Raw genomic sequence first — 18,198 nt, forward strand, 5'->3', positions numbered from 1 at the left:
TATGGACGGTTTCTCTCTCTCTCTCTCTGGATGGTTTCTTGTCATTTAACTAGTTTTTCTTATACTCTTTTCTTTATTGAAATTAACAGTATTTATTGTTGTGCCCTCCTACTCCCCCGATATATTTATTTACATTAATTATAAATAAACTTAAGACAAAGAATGAGTAAAATATCAATTTTATAAATCAGTACAAATAATGATAAAGTGGAAAATGTTTGAATGCTTTAACAAAAAAATATATTATAATTTCAATCATATTTTTCCTCGAAGCTTCACAAATAAATTATTAATAATAATATATAATTTATATATAAAGAAATTATACCATAATCCTAATTAGTCCCAAATACTTAATAATATTATATCATTCTGATCTTTACAACCACAAAATTAAAGTTAATAATATTATCCAAAACTGTTATCTATGTTTGTTTTTAATTATGTAAAATACATTTATTAATACTCCAATATGTATAGGGCACTTCATTATTTACTGTACGAAATATCCACAATGATCTGATGAAACTATATATGTTGAAGCTTCCTGATTTAAATATCATAATATAAATATTCAAAACAAAATACTAAGGTAGTCCATGTTCCAAATATCATTAAAGTGATCTTAATAAAAATGTTCAAAAAGTAAAATATTTTTAAAAAATATTATACTGGAGAACACCAGCACTGTAAAGATATTAAAGCGTTTAAAAATGTGTAAAGTTAGTGGGTATTATTGTACGAATACTTTCAATGAGTTTTATGACAAATTATGATTCATATGTCATCATATGATCGATATTACAGGTCAAAACTTAAACGAGGCTGTCCAAGCTGACGAGATAAAGATTGCGATAGAAGAAGAAGGCCCATAAAAAAGCAAAAACCTTAACAATATTTTACAATTTTTAAAAGCCCTTAATACAGTCAGTATTTGATTTGTTATACTTGGGATGAAGAAATAATTAATTGCATTGGTTAATTTCAAAAAGACAATCGACGATGAATGTTATGTGACCTGACAGTTTGGGTAATGAGTCAAGAAAATATGTAAAACCCTTGGCGAACAAGAAAATGTTTTCTCATCAAAACAATGCATCACGGCACATATGAGTACCCTGATGCGCCTCCTTGGATTTTATTTTCCAGGTCCTGTATTAAACTATTTGTCAATACTAAAGAAACAAAGCATATAATTAATTATTTGAGAAGACTCAACTCATTTCACTATAAACATTATAAAGAAGCTATTGAATACAGATGAAATATAAAATATGGTGTTGAGAACTAAAAATAATTTTGTTGTTTTGGTACTTTCGAGACTACCCTCATATTATATATTTATAGGGGCTACTAAAAAATATATGGTAATCATCAGATTAAAAATTTTTTGATATTTTGTTTATATTTAATTTTTGCCAATACTAACTGATAAGTTTACAATACTCTTTATTATTGCTACAGCATTATAGCGATCATATACCCTACATCTTTAACAATTTTGTATATATTCATGTTTTATATTAAGAACAATACCCTACAGCTCCATTCCTATATCCAATACTAAACGCTAACAGCGAAAACAACATACTAATATTGTAAATACCGTAAAGAATGAATTTACTAGACTTTTATTTTGACATTATGTAGCTTAAAAATGAAAATCAGTTTTTTTATCAACAACGCAAACTAAATAATATTTAAATATATGGTTTATATCATATTTCAAAACTGTTCGGAATGTCATTTTCAATCTATTCGTGTGATAGCAGTTTTCCCTCCTTTTGGAAAACGTCTAATGTCTGAAAACAGTTGATTCATCAATCACTAAGCTATCTGAAAGTTATTTGAGAGTTTAAGCTGGGTTTTCGCCTAATACGTCTTGCAATTGATTGCCTTCTAATTTTGTTGATCCTCTACGTCGTGCTTTGTCATCGACATCAAAATCACCACTTTGAAACCATTGAGTCCGAAACAACCAACAACTGTGCAGCATCACGATAATTTGTGTGTGTTTGATGGGCTTCAGTAGATGGCTTAAAATTAAACAGCAAAAATAATGTATGTCGAATGACAAATTTGAACATTCCATTGTTAAGAGTCTATATACACTGAATTACTCAATAATATTAAATGGAAAACTATTATTTTACATCAAAAAATGTCAAAACAACCGAATTTCATATTTGTTTACATTGATACTTCGCATTTTCACCAGTAGATGTATACACATATCACATCTGACGATACTGACGATCGTATAACGTAATATCTCCTGCTCGAGAAAAATAACTATATAGTTATTCTTATCATCGTCTAATCTAACCCGCACGTTAATTACTTTAATCATCTTCATCAATCTAACTTCAGTCTTGGACGAGTTTTCTGATAGCAGCTAATTGATTCAAACGAAAATAACCTTGTAATCTTTCAATATAATCAGACTGAATGATGTAATAGTACCAAAATTATATATCGAACGAATTGGTATGGCAGCAAAATGTTTGCATATATTATCAATATTTTCTCTTGCCATTTCAACAGGTGGCATCAAATTTCAATCTTCGATATTATCTAACGCACTATCGTAATGTTTAAATCTATAGCGATTTTGCAAGAATGTATAGATCAACGCTCTTTTCTATCATATTATTGAATACTCCATAAAGTTCTTCCATAGTTAGTAACTTGGACATAAAGGTGCCTATATCAGAATAATATATATAATATAATATCAGAATGAAACAGTTTTTGAAATTCAGACTAGTTTAATGAATGATATTATATTTTGTTAAAAGCTAATTTACAAATAAATATTATCAACTATAGATAACAGATTTAAGCGTCTGACGTGTACCGAATAACTGCAATGGCAAACAGAAGGTTTTTCATAACTGAATACCCAGCAAGCAATTAAAATCTAACTTCTAAGGAACAACCAGCGCGTTTAAAATAACGTTTTCGTCCGCTTTTGCTGTTTCAGATTTTTGTTCGGGTCTTTTCGAGCGTTCAATTATAGTTCTTACGGTGTGGTGGCCCGACTTACAATAACCAGCAACGTAGCCGTGTTTTTGACTTTATTTCACTTTGTAATACAGTCTTATCTGGAGGATGTTTTCAAAAATTAACGTTTTACGTTGTTTTGTGTGTGGTTGAATACCCGTCCCTAGTAATGAGTCTCCATTTAATTATCAGCATACATTAAAAACCAAATCATACCGTGAATATTGCGATATAATAGTCTATCCAAAGAAGCAGCGAACATAAGTCATCTCAATTTATGACGTCAAAACGTCGCGATATTGTCGCATCAACTCTGAGTTTTAGTTTATTTTGGCTTTGACATAACAAAATTCTAGTCTAAATAAAATAATGAAACAAAATTGTTATCAAATATAATTTATTTTAACATTATAATATATCTAATGCGTATATTATCTAATAATTTCATCTACCGTTAATTATACACCCACAATATTTCTAGTTCTAGGCATGTTTTTTTATGTAACGGTGTCCCCCTGGAGGCCTAATCTATCTAATTAATAATTGTATATCCAAATAGTATATTTTACTTTCATTAGAGAGCATATTTACCTTTTTTTGTTTAGTTCTTGTTTCCTCCGATAGTGTGTTTCCTTGTCAAGTCATTTTGATATCACTGTATTTTTTTGTTTCTTCTGTTGCTACCTCTGTACACCATTCTTGATACCATACCATATTAATCACTGAATTCTACTTAATGCATTTACCATAACTTCAAAACCGTTATTAGTCATCCTCTCCTCATACATTCTAACGTAAACTCATGTATCATTCTCAACAATTACACATATATCTATACACATAAATAGTTTACACTCTACAATACAAAACAACTTCCAACAGTTATCGTATATTAATTAGCTTGCTTATTATTAGGAAATTGTCAGCATTGAATCATAATATCACATTCAGAAAGTTTAACTTTGAACAAATGAAAACAACTGTTTTCATTTGTTTGTGAACATTTCTTCACGATTTCATATTTTCTCAATTTCTTCGTCAATGTGTCTCATCGAGTTGATCCAAACCAGAGGTGTTATTAACCATTATTAATAAATGTTACGACTAATAATACCCAATCAATTGTTATTCCAGCGTTTATCTTTTTCCATCAACTTTATATCCTAACACAAGACAATATCTTAACACTTTTTATTATCATTGTGGCATGAGTGACCCAACATCCCATTCTGAAATATCCATCACCTAAATACACAGATTGAAATAATTAGTCCTTCTTGATTTCATTGTATGCTTTTTAAAATTTTATTCTATTAAAAGCAAATTTACACCATTTAAAAACTATATTACCTAAAATTGTATGAAGAGATCTAAGATATTTCCTCTGAAATAATTGTATTAAAATATATCAATATTGAAAAAACTATTCACTGTTTTTATACATTTCATATTTGATCTCTGATAGAGCTAACATCAAGCTGATTTTGATTTGTCACCTGCTTCGTATGAAGACCGTTTCTTTTCGATGAATGCAAGATTATATTTTTAATTTTTTGAGATATTTTAATGACCGTGGCCATACAAAGTGTAGCTACAATACGCTAAAAATACTTTCATTAAAAACCGTTGGAACTTAGTATTTAACAGTGAAAATGTTTACCTCTCTATAGAATTTTACTTGCAAGAGGGGGCCTCCATTAGCTCGTTCCTGTTCCAAGTAACTGTTACTATTAGAGACGCAATCTTTTCTGTCTGGCTTCGGCCTTTACAATCAAAGTAATAATAAGCAGCGATTTGAAATTTATCAAAAGAAGCAAAGTGTTAAAACGTTTGCCGGTTTATAACCTGTAGTGGTTATAACTAATAGTTTGATGAATTTAGCAGACATTTAACAACCGAACGACTTTTGCAAGCTTATTCGTTTACGTGTTCGAACGTATCAGACAGAATAGTATGTCTTTTTAGCTGGAATAAAATAAAAAGAAAAATATTGTCTGATTCTAAAACGAATTTATAAATTGCGGCAGGCAATCCATTAAACATCTTGATGGCGTACGTTCACTGCTTACGACTATATATTTGGTTAACGTTTTATTGGCATAATTGTTCATTAATTTATTCGTATATATATTTTTTATAAAACCATATTTCATTCTAAAACGATAATCTTTACATATGTTTAAAAACACGAGTATCTGTTGAAATGTAGGAGAGTTTATAGCGAAAATACTTCTTTGAGCAAATTAGGGCGCAAAGACGAAATTAATTTGTCACGTTCGACGACTTATAGACCGTGCTTATTGGAAAGAAGGCTCTGTCTGACGAAAGACTGATGGTTTGTGATTTCGAAAAACCCATCCAAATGCTATAATCTTATATATTAATAGGTCAATAGACAGTATGCCCTTATAGATTCTCGGAGGTTCAAACTCTAAAACGGGATTCTTCGGGAACGAGGTCTCTATTGCTTATTGGACCAATTAGAAATTGCCGCTTTTATGAATAATATAAATGGGTTCGTATCTAACCATCCAAAATACGTAACTAATATATTTTTACGTCGCAACAGTAATGTTTACAACTAGACATAACGTAATCTTTTTTAAACCATTCGTATTGCAGACATTTTCTTGCCTTTTGGATTTAAGTCATGTAATGGTTTTAGTACTGTTGATTCATCAACTTCTATCTCAACCGCAACTTCTTGGCGTGTATGAGTTAGATTTAAACAAATTCAAGTTTAGCAACTCTCACAACTTATTACAACTCGTATTTTTTCGATCGAGTAAAAATTTATCAAGAATAGAGTTGAGATGATATGTAGTGATTGTTTATGGAAAAGCATACCTTAGAAATGTATTTCATGTTTGTTATTATTTAGTCACACTCGGGGGGGGGGGAACTTTCGTTGCATTTATTATTAACAATGCTAAGGAGAAAACGACCTGACTTAAGTTAATCAATCAAATCCGAGACGAACTACCTCACGTGTTAGCCGCACTGATGACCAATAAGAGACAGAAAATGATAATAGTCCTACTGGTATCTCACAATTGCTTTGCAGAATTAATGGAATTTCAGTGGATAGTCTAAGGATGCAACGAGTTTGAGCACATTAAACACAACAACAACGTGAACTACAAAATGGTATTGAGTGATTCCGCAGACGCAGTGCTCCTGTGATCCAGGAACGGGCAGCATTTCACTATTATGAGGAAATATATTATGGTGCCATCAAATCAGTTACAACTGAGGAAATGACAATAGTTGTTCCGATGGAAAAAATTTCCACATTTACTCCCCCCAACAGATCAATTACACTATTTAGTTTCCGAGAGGGGACAATTTCTTGGTCTCTATCCAAAAATATAATAGTTGTTTCTGTATGGTCTGTAACAGGACAATTTCATGTCCATTTTCAAGGTATTATACCATAAAACCTTTTTGGTAACATTCAAATTTATATCAGAAATAAGTTAACAAAATCTTAAACAATTGCAAATACAAAGAAAAATGTATCAATCACCGTTTCTACTGCCAGATGCAAATCACAATTCATACAAATTTATTTTATGGGCAATTCAAATGTGGAAATCGATAGACATTGTGGTCACAATGCAACAGTGAAGCAAACTATTGTCCAAGAACAACAAACATTTCTTCATCAGAACAAGGATTTCGTTAAAATGTTTAATGTAGAATTGGATCAGATATGATTATTTGATTGTAACTCACAGCAATAATATCGTTATCAGACCTGACAAAACACCTGCTGGTGAGCACGCAACAAGGTTTAATTCACTTGGAGGAATAAATTTACAAGATAGGGCGTTTTCACATCTGCCGGCACCGACACGGCAACGGCACGGCACCGTATTTTGTTTTTATCATTTTCATTAGTATTGTCCCATATAGAAGACTTTGATTCTACTAATTCAATTAGTGTTACAATATCATATTTAAAGCTAGACATTTTCCTCTTTTAACCTTAAAAATATCTCTGTACACAATCAAAATCGGCCCCGACACGAGTGGACCGATTACTTCCCGCCGACATGCCGTTGCCGGCAACGACACGATAACGACATATCGGGGAGTGTGAAAGGGTTCCATTTGTTTACGTGAGATTTCGTGTCCACCGATACCGGTGTCCTGTAGGTGCCGGCAGATGTGAAAACGCTCATAGATGTAGGAAATACGTAGTTCACCAGGTCATCTAGTATTATTTAAAAAACAGCATCACCGTAAGCAATTTATTATAAAATAATCCGTCTGTTAACAAGCAGGAAGACCTTAATGCATTAACTTGAATTTTAACTTCAAAACAAAATTGGTAAATGCACACATACTTAAAAAGAAAACTATAATAAAAGCTATATTTTACTAAAACTAACAGTTCGAAATACGATAGGCCCCTATTAATAATCCCGAACGATTGTTTCCGATAATTAATAATTCAGTGGCGGTTTTCGGTTTTCGTAAAAAGTGGATATTATGATATTGTCTATAGTCGGGTTCATTTTCAATACGAGCGCATTTTGGAAATACCACCATTTGTTTATTCAGCTGTCGATAAAACAAATACCGAACTTTCTTTTTTCCCCGTTAATTTTTTAGCATGACGGTTTTACTCGAACCGAGACCTGAAATGACATTTTTGGCTTTTTTTTTATTTCGTGTTTGTTATTTCGAAACGGGACACAACAAACACACAAACTGGTATTGGAAAAAAAAATAGAAAAGCCGAAATAGTATTGCGGCGTTTTTGAATATAATTAACATGAACACCCATACACAAACTGCAAGAAATTAGTTATAATTAATAGTTTTATCTCAAATATATGAACAGAATAAGCATTTGTTTTAAAAAATTAATACAAATTACACTCAATTAATGTGCCAATAACACATTTTTTTGTCAAAATTAGTTGTTTTTATTCAACATAATTCCCTTCAAGGATACACTGAATACACTGATTATAGCAACCCTCCAACTTTTCGATCATTTTTGTAGTACGATTTGTCCTTTGCTTCAAAATAGGCCTCAGTTTCGACGATCACCTCTTCATTCGACGAAAATTTCTTCCCAGCGAGCATTCTTTTGAGATCTGAGAACAGGAAATAGTCGCTGGGGGTCAGACCTGGAGAATACAGCGGATGAGGAAGCAATTCGAGGCCCAATTCATGGATTTTTGCCATCGTTTTCACTGAATGCACGTGACATGGTGCATTGCCTTAGTGAAGCAGCACTTTCTTTTTCTTAAAATGCGGTCATTTTTCGGCGATTTTGTCCTTCATACGGTTCAATAACGCTATGTGGTCCTTCCTTTTTCAAGATAATCAATGAAAATTATTCCATGCGCATCCCACAATATAGACGCCATAACGTTGCCAACTGACTGTTCAGCTGCGCTTTCCCACGCTTTGGAGCGGGTTCATCGCGTGCAGTCCACTCGGATGACTGTCGATTGGACTTCGAAATGAAATGATGGAGCCATGTTTCATCCATTGTCTCATATCGACACAAAATGTCGGGTTTATTACGCTTGATTATCTTTAAACACTGCTCCACTCATCAACTCGTTGTTGTTTTTGGTCAAAAGTGAGCTCGCGCGGCACCCACTTTGCACAGAGCTTACTCATACCCAAATATTCGTGAATGATATGATGTACGCGTTCAGTTTATATCTTTAGAGTGTCTCATTTCCATTTACGGTCATTCAAAATCATTTTGTGGATTTTTTTAATGTTTTCGTCGGCAACAACCTCTTTTGGGCGTGCACTGCGTTCACCGTCTTCGGTGCTCATTTCACCACGTCTAAACTTAGCATACCAATCCTTGATTCAAAAAGCAATAGTTTATCAACACGCGAATTTCTTTTTATCCATTTTTTTCACAATAACAAAAGCTGCTTCACTCAAAATGCTATAATTCACAAACTAATGATCCGACAGTTGTCAAATTTATACACGCATCTTTTGAAGTTAGGACTAACTAAAAAAACATATGGATTTAATTCTAGTAGCGCAATCTATATGTCAGGTCGGGGTCTTTTCTATTGACCTGTTATGCTGCTTTTGAGTATTTTGGAAACGTGTATCAGCCAGACCATACTCCATCGATTTGAAGAAACAATAATTAGTTAACCAATATATCATTTGTAATTTTTGAATATGCGTTGATCATTCAAGAGGTTCTGATTCTTGCTAATCTTTTCCGCAAGAGTTCTTCAGATTCAGTTTGTCCAATTGAACCTCAGCATTCGGTTTTGGTAGTTGTAACACCCTTCTTGTTAATCCTACCAAATGTACACTTGCGGTTGCAGATGAACCTTCTTGATTACAATATCAATGTGCTAGACTTTTTTCTTTGAGATTGTAATAGTAGATTATATACAAACAAGAAAACCGCGATTACAAACTAATTTTAAACAGCCTTTGAGTATGTATTCGAATTCGTTAGGTAACTTCTTTTCCAAACTATATATTTGACGTTTTTCCACTGCTAGTTCATAAATATCTAAACATATTTAAGTTAGGTTTATATTCATGAATGTTTAGAATTTTTAATTTAATAAAATCATAAATATACAGCTGAAATAATATTAATATGTAATTATATTACAATTAATTTTCTCAACTTAACAAATTAATAATAAGTTATAGTCATATTTAAATTACACAAATTTTGAGAAGTTTATTTTTATAAACTTTAAAAAGAAAGTACTGTTAGTATCCATAGAATTAGCAACCAATCAAATGTCACTTCTTGTTTATATTGCCATCGTATATTGAATGAGTAAATGAGTAAAATCACCAGTAGTAGCACATATATGATATTTTATGATTAATAACACATAATATCATATATATTATTCAAAACTAATAATTATTACGTAGTTTAATTAATAAGCAGGAACTTCTAATTTTTATAAAAAATGATATATTTTTTAACTTTTGGTTACTGTTAGTTTGTGGTCAGTTTTTATGGTTATAATTTCGAAACGAACAGAATTATAAAACACAGCAACTTGTTTATTCAACAGCGATAAAACAAATATGAAATTCTGGAACTTTTCAAATATTTTTAACCTAATTGTTTTGTTTGCTGCGTGATCCGATACAAGGCTTCGACATTCGTTGTTTTATGAACGTTATGCCGATTTATACAACCGCGGAATATTAAAACATAGCTTAAAAAGATCTATAGCTTTTATATTGTGCATAAAAGTGAACGAAAAAAATGAAATATTAACTTTAACAGTACGGTCATTTAGCTATATTTTTTAGTTAAAATTAGTATGTGGATACTGAACACCAAATAAAATATCTCGGTTGTATGAATGATGTATATTTAGTTAATATAAAAATATTTTGAGTCACATTTTGAAACATATATTTTTAACATGGCATAGTTAATTTTTCATTTTCATTATATTCTTTTTGACTTTGATCATTCATATATTTAAAAAATTTAATAAATTCAATAGTATCAAAGATTAATCATACATAGATCGAGTCACTAGGCAATTAAAAAGATCTAAAATGAATTCTGGAGCTTACTTGCATTCAAAATATTATAGTGATTTCAATAATTTTTTTATGAAACGAAAATCTAGAACAAGAAACAAGCTTAGTTAATTCATTCAATTTAACTATCGTTATGTAACGCAGTGTATTGTCTTTAAGAAACACAACTTCATTCTTTTCTGCATGAGCCTTTCTCATAATGCTTATAAACTATGTTTTATGCTACTCAGTATAGGCGCGAGTCAGATTAAGCCATTATAAACTATAAAAATTAATTCCCTCTCCACCACAATCATGAATATCCGTCACGTTATTTATAAACAAATCTCGCCAGTATATGCTGCTCACTTCCGAATACGCTAAAACGACGTTTATATATCTCTAAGGTATCTTCGAATTCCTCTTGAAGAGAAGTGTTGACTTTTGCAGCAATAAGTTCAAATAATCTAAAATAATTTCAAGAGATAATCCGTCTTCATTTTCAACATCCACTACTATGATATTAATTTCATTACTTTGTCACTCATTACATTGTCAATTAAGGAAGTTGAGACATACGAAAGAGTATTATTTGTTCTCTCTTTATGATCAAATTAAGTAGCCTTTGTGATAGTGCAGCCTTTTAATTTACAAACCGCGCACCGCTACTTATGTTCTATATATACTAACTCTTAATGGCAACAACTCGCCGGTCAATTTCACTGCCTAGAATAGGTATTTGAAGTCTACAAGGTTCTTCATCCACAAAAATAGTTAGAAACTGAAAGAGAAGTCAATTAACGTATTAGTCATACACTGATTTATGGTATATACCTATGAAATAGTTAAACTCTTATATAATCGATATAATTCCAAAGGGCATCGTTTTTGGACTCACTATTTTTAAAAACTTTAAAATTACGGGATTGGTCTTAATTACAATGAGAACGGGAGAAAAAATAACAGTAAAGCTGCAAGAACTTCATGGGTCTGATAACGTTGGCACCATCTATGTGTCAAACCAGAGACTTATCGAAAGATGTGTTACATAGCAGTAGATATATCATTTAAAAAAAACAATTTAGATATATAATTAATAAGAATATTCTCGTAGATTACAATATTAATCTACGAGAAACAATTTTATAATAGATTCATTAGCAAATATGTCGAATTAATTGATTAGAAAACCGACAGTTGAGATATATCGCAGCAGCATTACAATAAGTTTTTTAAATGTGACACAAAAATACTATTATACGCATTCGGTGATTATCGCCTGTATACGCTGAATAACACAATAAAACTAAATGGAAAACTGTTACATCGCATTTTCACCAAATTATCACTAGCCACTATTTTTCTGGCAACATCTCATTTTGACGTCGGGAAAAAGACACCTATTTTGAAATATTTGAAAAAATACTACACTCGAATAGTACGAAAGTACTGATCAATGATACTCCATTTGGTAGCTTTAAAGGAATTAAATATTAAAAATTTTAAAAAACAATAAAAAATTAATTCCTAACAAGTGGGAAATATTTCACGTACATTTAAAACCAACCTATCATACAAAACAGTACGGAAATTTCGATTTTCGATTGTCATATTTTTAGCGTTTGTTCGCTGATGTATCGCGTCCATTATGTAATCCGTTCAGCGATAGGTATTTAATTGAATCGAAAATTCTCCCAATTAGTGATTTAATATCATTAACTGGACCATCGAGCATCGACAGAGAGATCGCACGATGTTCGAAAACATTTCGACAGGCGATTTTCGTCCGTTTTACCAGGACGTCGGCCGATCGGGGATTGAGCCGGATATAACGTGCGGCGATTATCGAAGACCGACTGCGCAGCGGAACGGTTACCAATCGATTTGCGACTAAATAATTTATTAACCCGACGCAAAAATTATTATGATTTATCGCACAACAGAATGCACATTAATTTATATTGATTTCGGTTAATAATTAAAACCCCTTCAGGTGCTTTATCGGTTATTTATCCTTTTTCAGCTAAGAAAAGATTAATCCTGTTACAACTCCATGAACCACCTTGGATTCCCTCTTTTGTAAAAATAGTTAACGATATAATAAGCTAATAAATACCAAAAATCAGATCAGCCGAATACACGCAAGTCGCTTTAAGTTTTTGATGAGGTGTAATTTAAATAACTTCTTTTACATACTACCTCTAGTTCTACTATTCTCTAGTGACATGTTAGCAAAGAACACCCTACAGACTATTAGTAGATAAATTTCCGAATTATATTATAAACTAAGTCCAGACAAAATTGCATCATCTTCGTCCTAGTCCACAGCCTTAAGAGTACACCTGAAATGAATCGACTGATATTCTGGCCAAAGATGCAATTAAAAATAGCCAACTCATTTTAAATACATTGTTAGAGATTTAAGAAAATATTTGAGCGGGTTTATCAAATATATTGAAAGACTTCTTTATATAGTAACAAAATAAACAAGGACAACATGTATTACGTAAGTCAATAAATTATTTAGTAAATATGTAGAGAACTATTACTAATATAAGAAAGATGTTAACTATACGAGGTAGTACCAAGGAATGTAATTGATATCAAGGGTGGAAAGACTAGACAGTTCCAGTTAAACGGCAGAGGTCCAATGGTGGATCACTAACAATATTTTTTTTACTATACTTTTTCTTTCAAATTTATAAAAGATAAATTGCTTGATACATTTTAAGAACATTTTTTTATACCATACATATTAACCTGTTGATGTGGCTGATGACTGGGTTGATGACTTCTTGTTTTAAATGTTTAACGATTTGTAATTCATATTTCTATAATTACTTCAGCCATTCTTGCTTGTTATGTGAACCATGTCTCCTTATATCTACTATTTTTTTTGTATATTTCTCAACCTATTTTACTAGCGTCTCAAAACCTGAGGGGTTATTCAAAAAGGTAGTAAAGCTCGAGTTTATTTCCCAGCCTCAGCCTTATTATTCTATTAAATAGTTGATGTAAATAACTAAGAAAAGTTATGAAGCTCTAGTTTCCTGGATTCCATCTGCCTCTAGTTTTATACGTTTTGTATTATCCCCTCCCAAAAGTTGTTTTCTAAATCTTCTATGGATTTATTCATTCGATTATTTGTCGTTTGGTTATTCGTCTAAAATCAAGTGATTCATCCGGCGTTATAGATAGGTAATGTGAAGCACTACACCTAAATCAGCATTTCAATGCCCTTTTTGCTAACGGAATAACTAAATGTTCATGAAATAATCAATCAAAAGTTTAGTCTAAAAATAAATAAACAACTTCTTTGCATGAAACAACATTTTGAACTTTCAAAACGAAAATCAACTCAATTACTCTTAAATTCCCACAATAAGCGTTTTATTTTTACTAGAGGAAAATTATTATTAATCATTAAAATAAAATGACCAAATTAAATACTTCCAGGCAAAATTGATTAAACAAAATTACATTTTAACTCTTGTTGAAACAAACCGTTAAAACACCCAAACTTAACAGATTAAACTAAAAAAATTGATTAAATTTAAAAAACTTAGTAGACATTTCCGGTGCAATTACGTTATTCTACAGGGATCAATGTTCGAGTTGTATTGCGAAAGTAAAATCTAAGACATGATAGCGCATCGATTTTTTTCAGTTTATTTTATACATGTAGAGGCTGAAAGATCAGTTCAGGCTCGTTGGAAATCAGTCTGTAAGGATTTATAAATTCGTTCAAAATTAGGTCCCCGCATGGAACTTGCCTTAAAGAGATCAATCTAAAAATAATTGTTTATCATTGTTACATAATTGTTTATCCATAAAAAACGAAGATTGACCAGATGTAATCCCGAATGTTCGAGACGAGAATACAACCAGGATCCCGAGATCGAATCATCTGTCCGGGATGTCGTTATTAGACAAAGCTTAGAAAGGGTTAATATTTCAGTGGTGTACATAAAAACCAACCAATCCATGGTATATTATATATATTCGCACAAAAAAATACAATTATGTATTTATATTAAAGCAATTTCATTTATTTGTTTTAATCAAATTACAGCTATATTATGCAATTTTACATTCGCCAAATGTTACTATATAAATAAAATATTCCCATATTTTCGAATAAATATCACCAAACCATGCATATTAACGAGTATCGTTTTTAGTGGAATAATCCCTATCGTCTCGTTTTTTTTTGTTTATTCGAATTATAATATACACTATAGATGGTTGTTCATTTTCTGTCTACACATAGAATTATCTACTGTTGCCATTATTTCTGAATACATAACATGGTATTTACATAACTAATAATGGCAATTTTGTGTCTATTTTATTAGTATTAGTATTGGTATTAAAAATGACGTATAAGCATATAGTGCAAACAATACAATTAAGTGTAGCGATAAAACGCAAAAATACCCTTCTAACTACATATCTGCAATTGTGTCAATCCTCTTGGTAGTAAAAGATATATACGTTTACTGCTTTTCATTACGAAAACAGCTAAAAATGTCTTGTCGAACACTGCTGACTTTTAACTTAACACAAGATATCGTGTAAATATTGTTCAATTCAATTACTTGAACACAAATCTAAGATTTACAATAATGTCAAACCTAACGTATTCTTTACAGTTATGTTTTTATTACAAATTAATTTATTACTATTATTCTAATGTACTTGCATCAATACACAGTCATGATGGCTGAGGGATAAATACATGTATATGTGTTTCTCAAATTAATATTAAATTAGACTACTTTAGTTAAAAGCATATATATCCAACATATATATTCGTCTTATATGTACAACGAAACAGTCAATGCACGCCCATATTACCAAATGTCTGCAATTTTTTTTTAATTAGTGATAATACTTAGATGTTTATAAAGTGGCAAACACTGTAAACCAAAATCCTAATTAATTCATAAATTTTAATTATTTCCTTGGCTGTAAACGCAATAGTGTAGCGAAGATGCTTCATAAATAAAATCACCGTTCTTTATATAAACCAATATGCATCTTTTGTTTGATACCTATATATCAACAATGATGCCCCAAGACTCGTCACTAAATTTTACAATAGTTGAAGATTAACCCCAGCTATTATAGACCGTAAAAACTGTTATTCGATTCTTCGTTATTCTAATCTATATCTGTATGGCGAAGGCACAATATCAAAAGAAATTCAATGCCTCTACAACTTGTTTAACTCGACTAAGAAAGACTAGGAAAAGCATCACAATCTCTGTTTTTATTTTGTTATGAGGATAATTTGAATTTTAAAGTTGCGATAGTCATGCGTTGTAATCCTTCCGGGGCATAGCTTTTTGAAAAATTTCGGAAAAAAATGTAGTTGTAAAAATATCTTCATTTATTAGAGTTATTCCAACGGTCGTCCAACATATGGACCACACCACTATAATGGGTTTTCAGATTAGTGGAAAATAACGCAATGAATATTTTAAATTACATTTAAAACAAACAAAACTTCACTTAAAATGTTCACAATAACGTAGTGAAATTTCTCGTGAGCTCCCACTAAATCAATCGAGATCTTCCACACTTCTTTTTATAGTGTTAACACAGGGTTTGGACGTCCTTCACCTAGATTATCATACAAAGCTTATTAGACCCACTTAGTGACACGTACTAAGCTATTAAAGTGCCATGATATTCATTTTTTTCAATTGTTAAAAATACATTGACATGTCAACTTTAAAAGGATTAAAAATTGAATTGGTTATGTTATTACATTATGATTTAAAAATAAATTGGTAATTATTCTTATGAAAGATGAAAATTAAATTGACTTTAAATGTTTAGTTCAATGTTGACAATGGCAAATTGATAAATAATAATAATAGCTTGAAAATATTGTATATATTTGAAACTTGTTGCAGGAAAATTTGAAGAAAAAAAGAAAAAATAATCAGAGACAAAAAGAAATATTGTCAAAAAATTACTGTTTTCTTTCAAGATTCTTTCATTTCGTCATGTCAACGAAAGAGTAAACACTTTTTTTAGTACATCGAAAATATCTAAATTTGCTTGGAGTAAATTGCATTTACGGCAAATTTTATTTTTAATTTCAAGAAGCAAAAGGCGACTGAAAGTCATCGAATGCTGTATGAAGCTTATGGCAACCATGCTTCACCGATTTCAACATGTGAATACTAGTTTCGATGTTTTAAAAGTGGTGATTTTGATACAGAAGACAAAGGGCATTATGGACAGCCACAAAACTTTGAAGACGAGGATTTGAAGGCATTACTCAAAGAATTGTAGCCAGGAGACATTGAAACGCGTTTACTCATGTGTGAAATGCTGCTTCACCAGCAAAATCGGAAAGGTTTTTTCCATCGCATTGATACTGGCAATAAAAAATTGATCCATTATGATATTCCAAAGCAAAAAAAAAGATAAAAGCTATGAGCTGCTAAAACCGACAGATCGCTATCGCTAACACTGCGCGGATATGTTATTCTTCATGACAACGTTCGACCACACGTTGAAAAATCGGTGAAAGCATACTTGGAAACATTAAAATGGGAAGTACAAACCTTACTCCTTCTGATTATTACTTGTTCCGACATTTAAGTCATGGCCTTTTTGAGAAGCCGTTTATTTCTTATTTTTAAAGATCCAAAAGAATGGGTCGATTCGTGGATGTACTCAAAAGATACATCGTTCATTCGAGATGAAATCCGTAAATTGCCCAAGAAAAAATGTGAAAAAGTAGTGGCTATCGATTGACAATGCTTTTAATAAAATAAATTTACAATAAAACTTAAAATAAAAAAAAACTTAATACTAATTTATATGCCTATTAGACTCTTAATTTTCATTATGTTCAGCTAAAATGAATGTTTAAAATATACATTTAAAAATTACGTCAGATCACTTTCGAACGACTGCAAAAACTCACCAAACAAATTAACTCAACACAATGAACGAGAATGAAAATTTGTTTCCTTTAATAGAGACACCCGCAGACCTCTAGCCGTCGGACGATGTGCTTCAGTAAAAGCCGTCCGAACCAGACGAATTCATTTTCTCCCCCACCCCGGCTCTCGGGGTCTTATCTTAACGCTTTCCTCGCGCCAAAGTAGAAGGCCGTAGCTTCTTATTTATTCCATTACAATTGCAAATCTGGAACGTGGAAAGGGCCCACCGTCACCCGAGACCCCCTCTCCCCTTTTCGGTTATTGTTCGATGATGTCCTGTTAAGGCACGGAAATAAAGTTATTTCTGCTTTTTGTAAGTTTGAATGCGTTCAGAGGTTTTTCTTTGTTATCTGTATGATAGGTTAGGCATCCTCCAAAAAGGATACATAAATACTATTTAAAATGTGGTTTATATATCGTCTCAACCGAAACATATAAATATATTTAAAATAAATATCTTCAATAACTGGTCTGATTTCAACACTTTGGATTTAATAAAAGAAAATTCTTATTTCGTTTGTATAAAAATTGTAGTTTCCTTCATAGAAATAATATTTTTACTATCAGTTCTTTACTAGATATTTATTAATGATTAAAGAATACATAAGAAAAAAAAAGTGAAAAAAATAAAAATCCAAAAAGTTACAGGCTAATGAATTAGGGGCTGTTCAAAAATACGATAATTTTTTTCAATTTTTTTTAAATAAAAATGCAAATTTTG

General features: G+C 31.3%; 1 protein-coding gene across 1 annotated transcript in view; it reads left to right on the top strand.

The window, feature by feature from the left end:
- Positions 1 to 18,198, top strand: part of LOC143206811 (putative polypeptide N-acetylgalactosaminyltransferase 9) — a 336,211-nt gene that overhangs the window by 311,300 nt on the left and 6,713 nt on the right.

The sequence above is a fragment of the Rhynchophorus ferrugineus genome, unplaced genomic scaffold (assembly GCF_030347505.1).
Source record: "Rhynchophorus ferrugineus isolate W39M unplaced genomic scaffold, kcgeb_rfMv2 rfM1, whole genome shotgun sequence".
In the NCBI taxonomy this organism is placed as follows: domain Eukaryota; kingdom Metazoa; phylum Arthropoda; class Insecta; order Coleoptera; family Curculionidae; genus Rhynchophorus; species Rhynchophorus ferrugineus.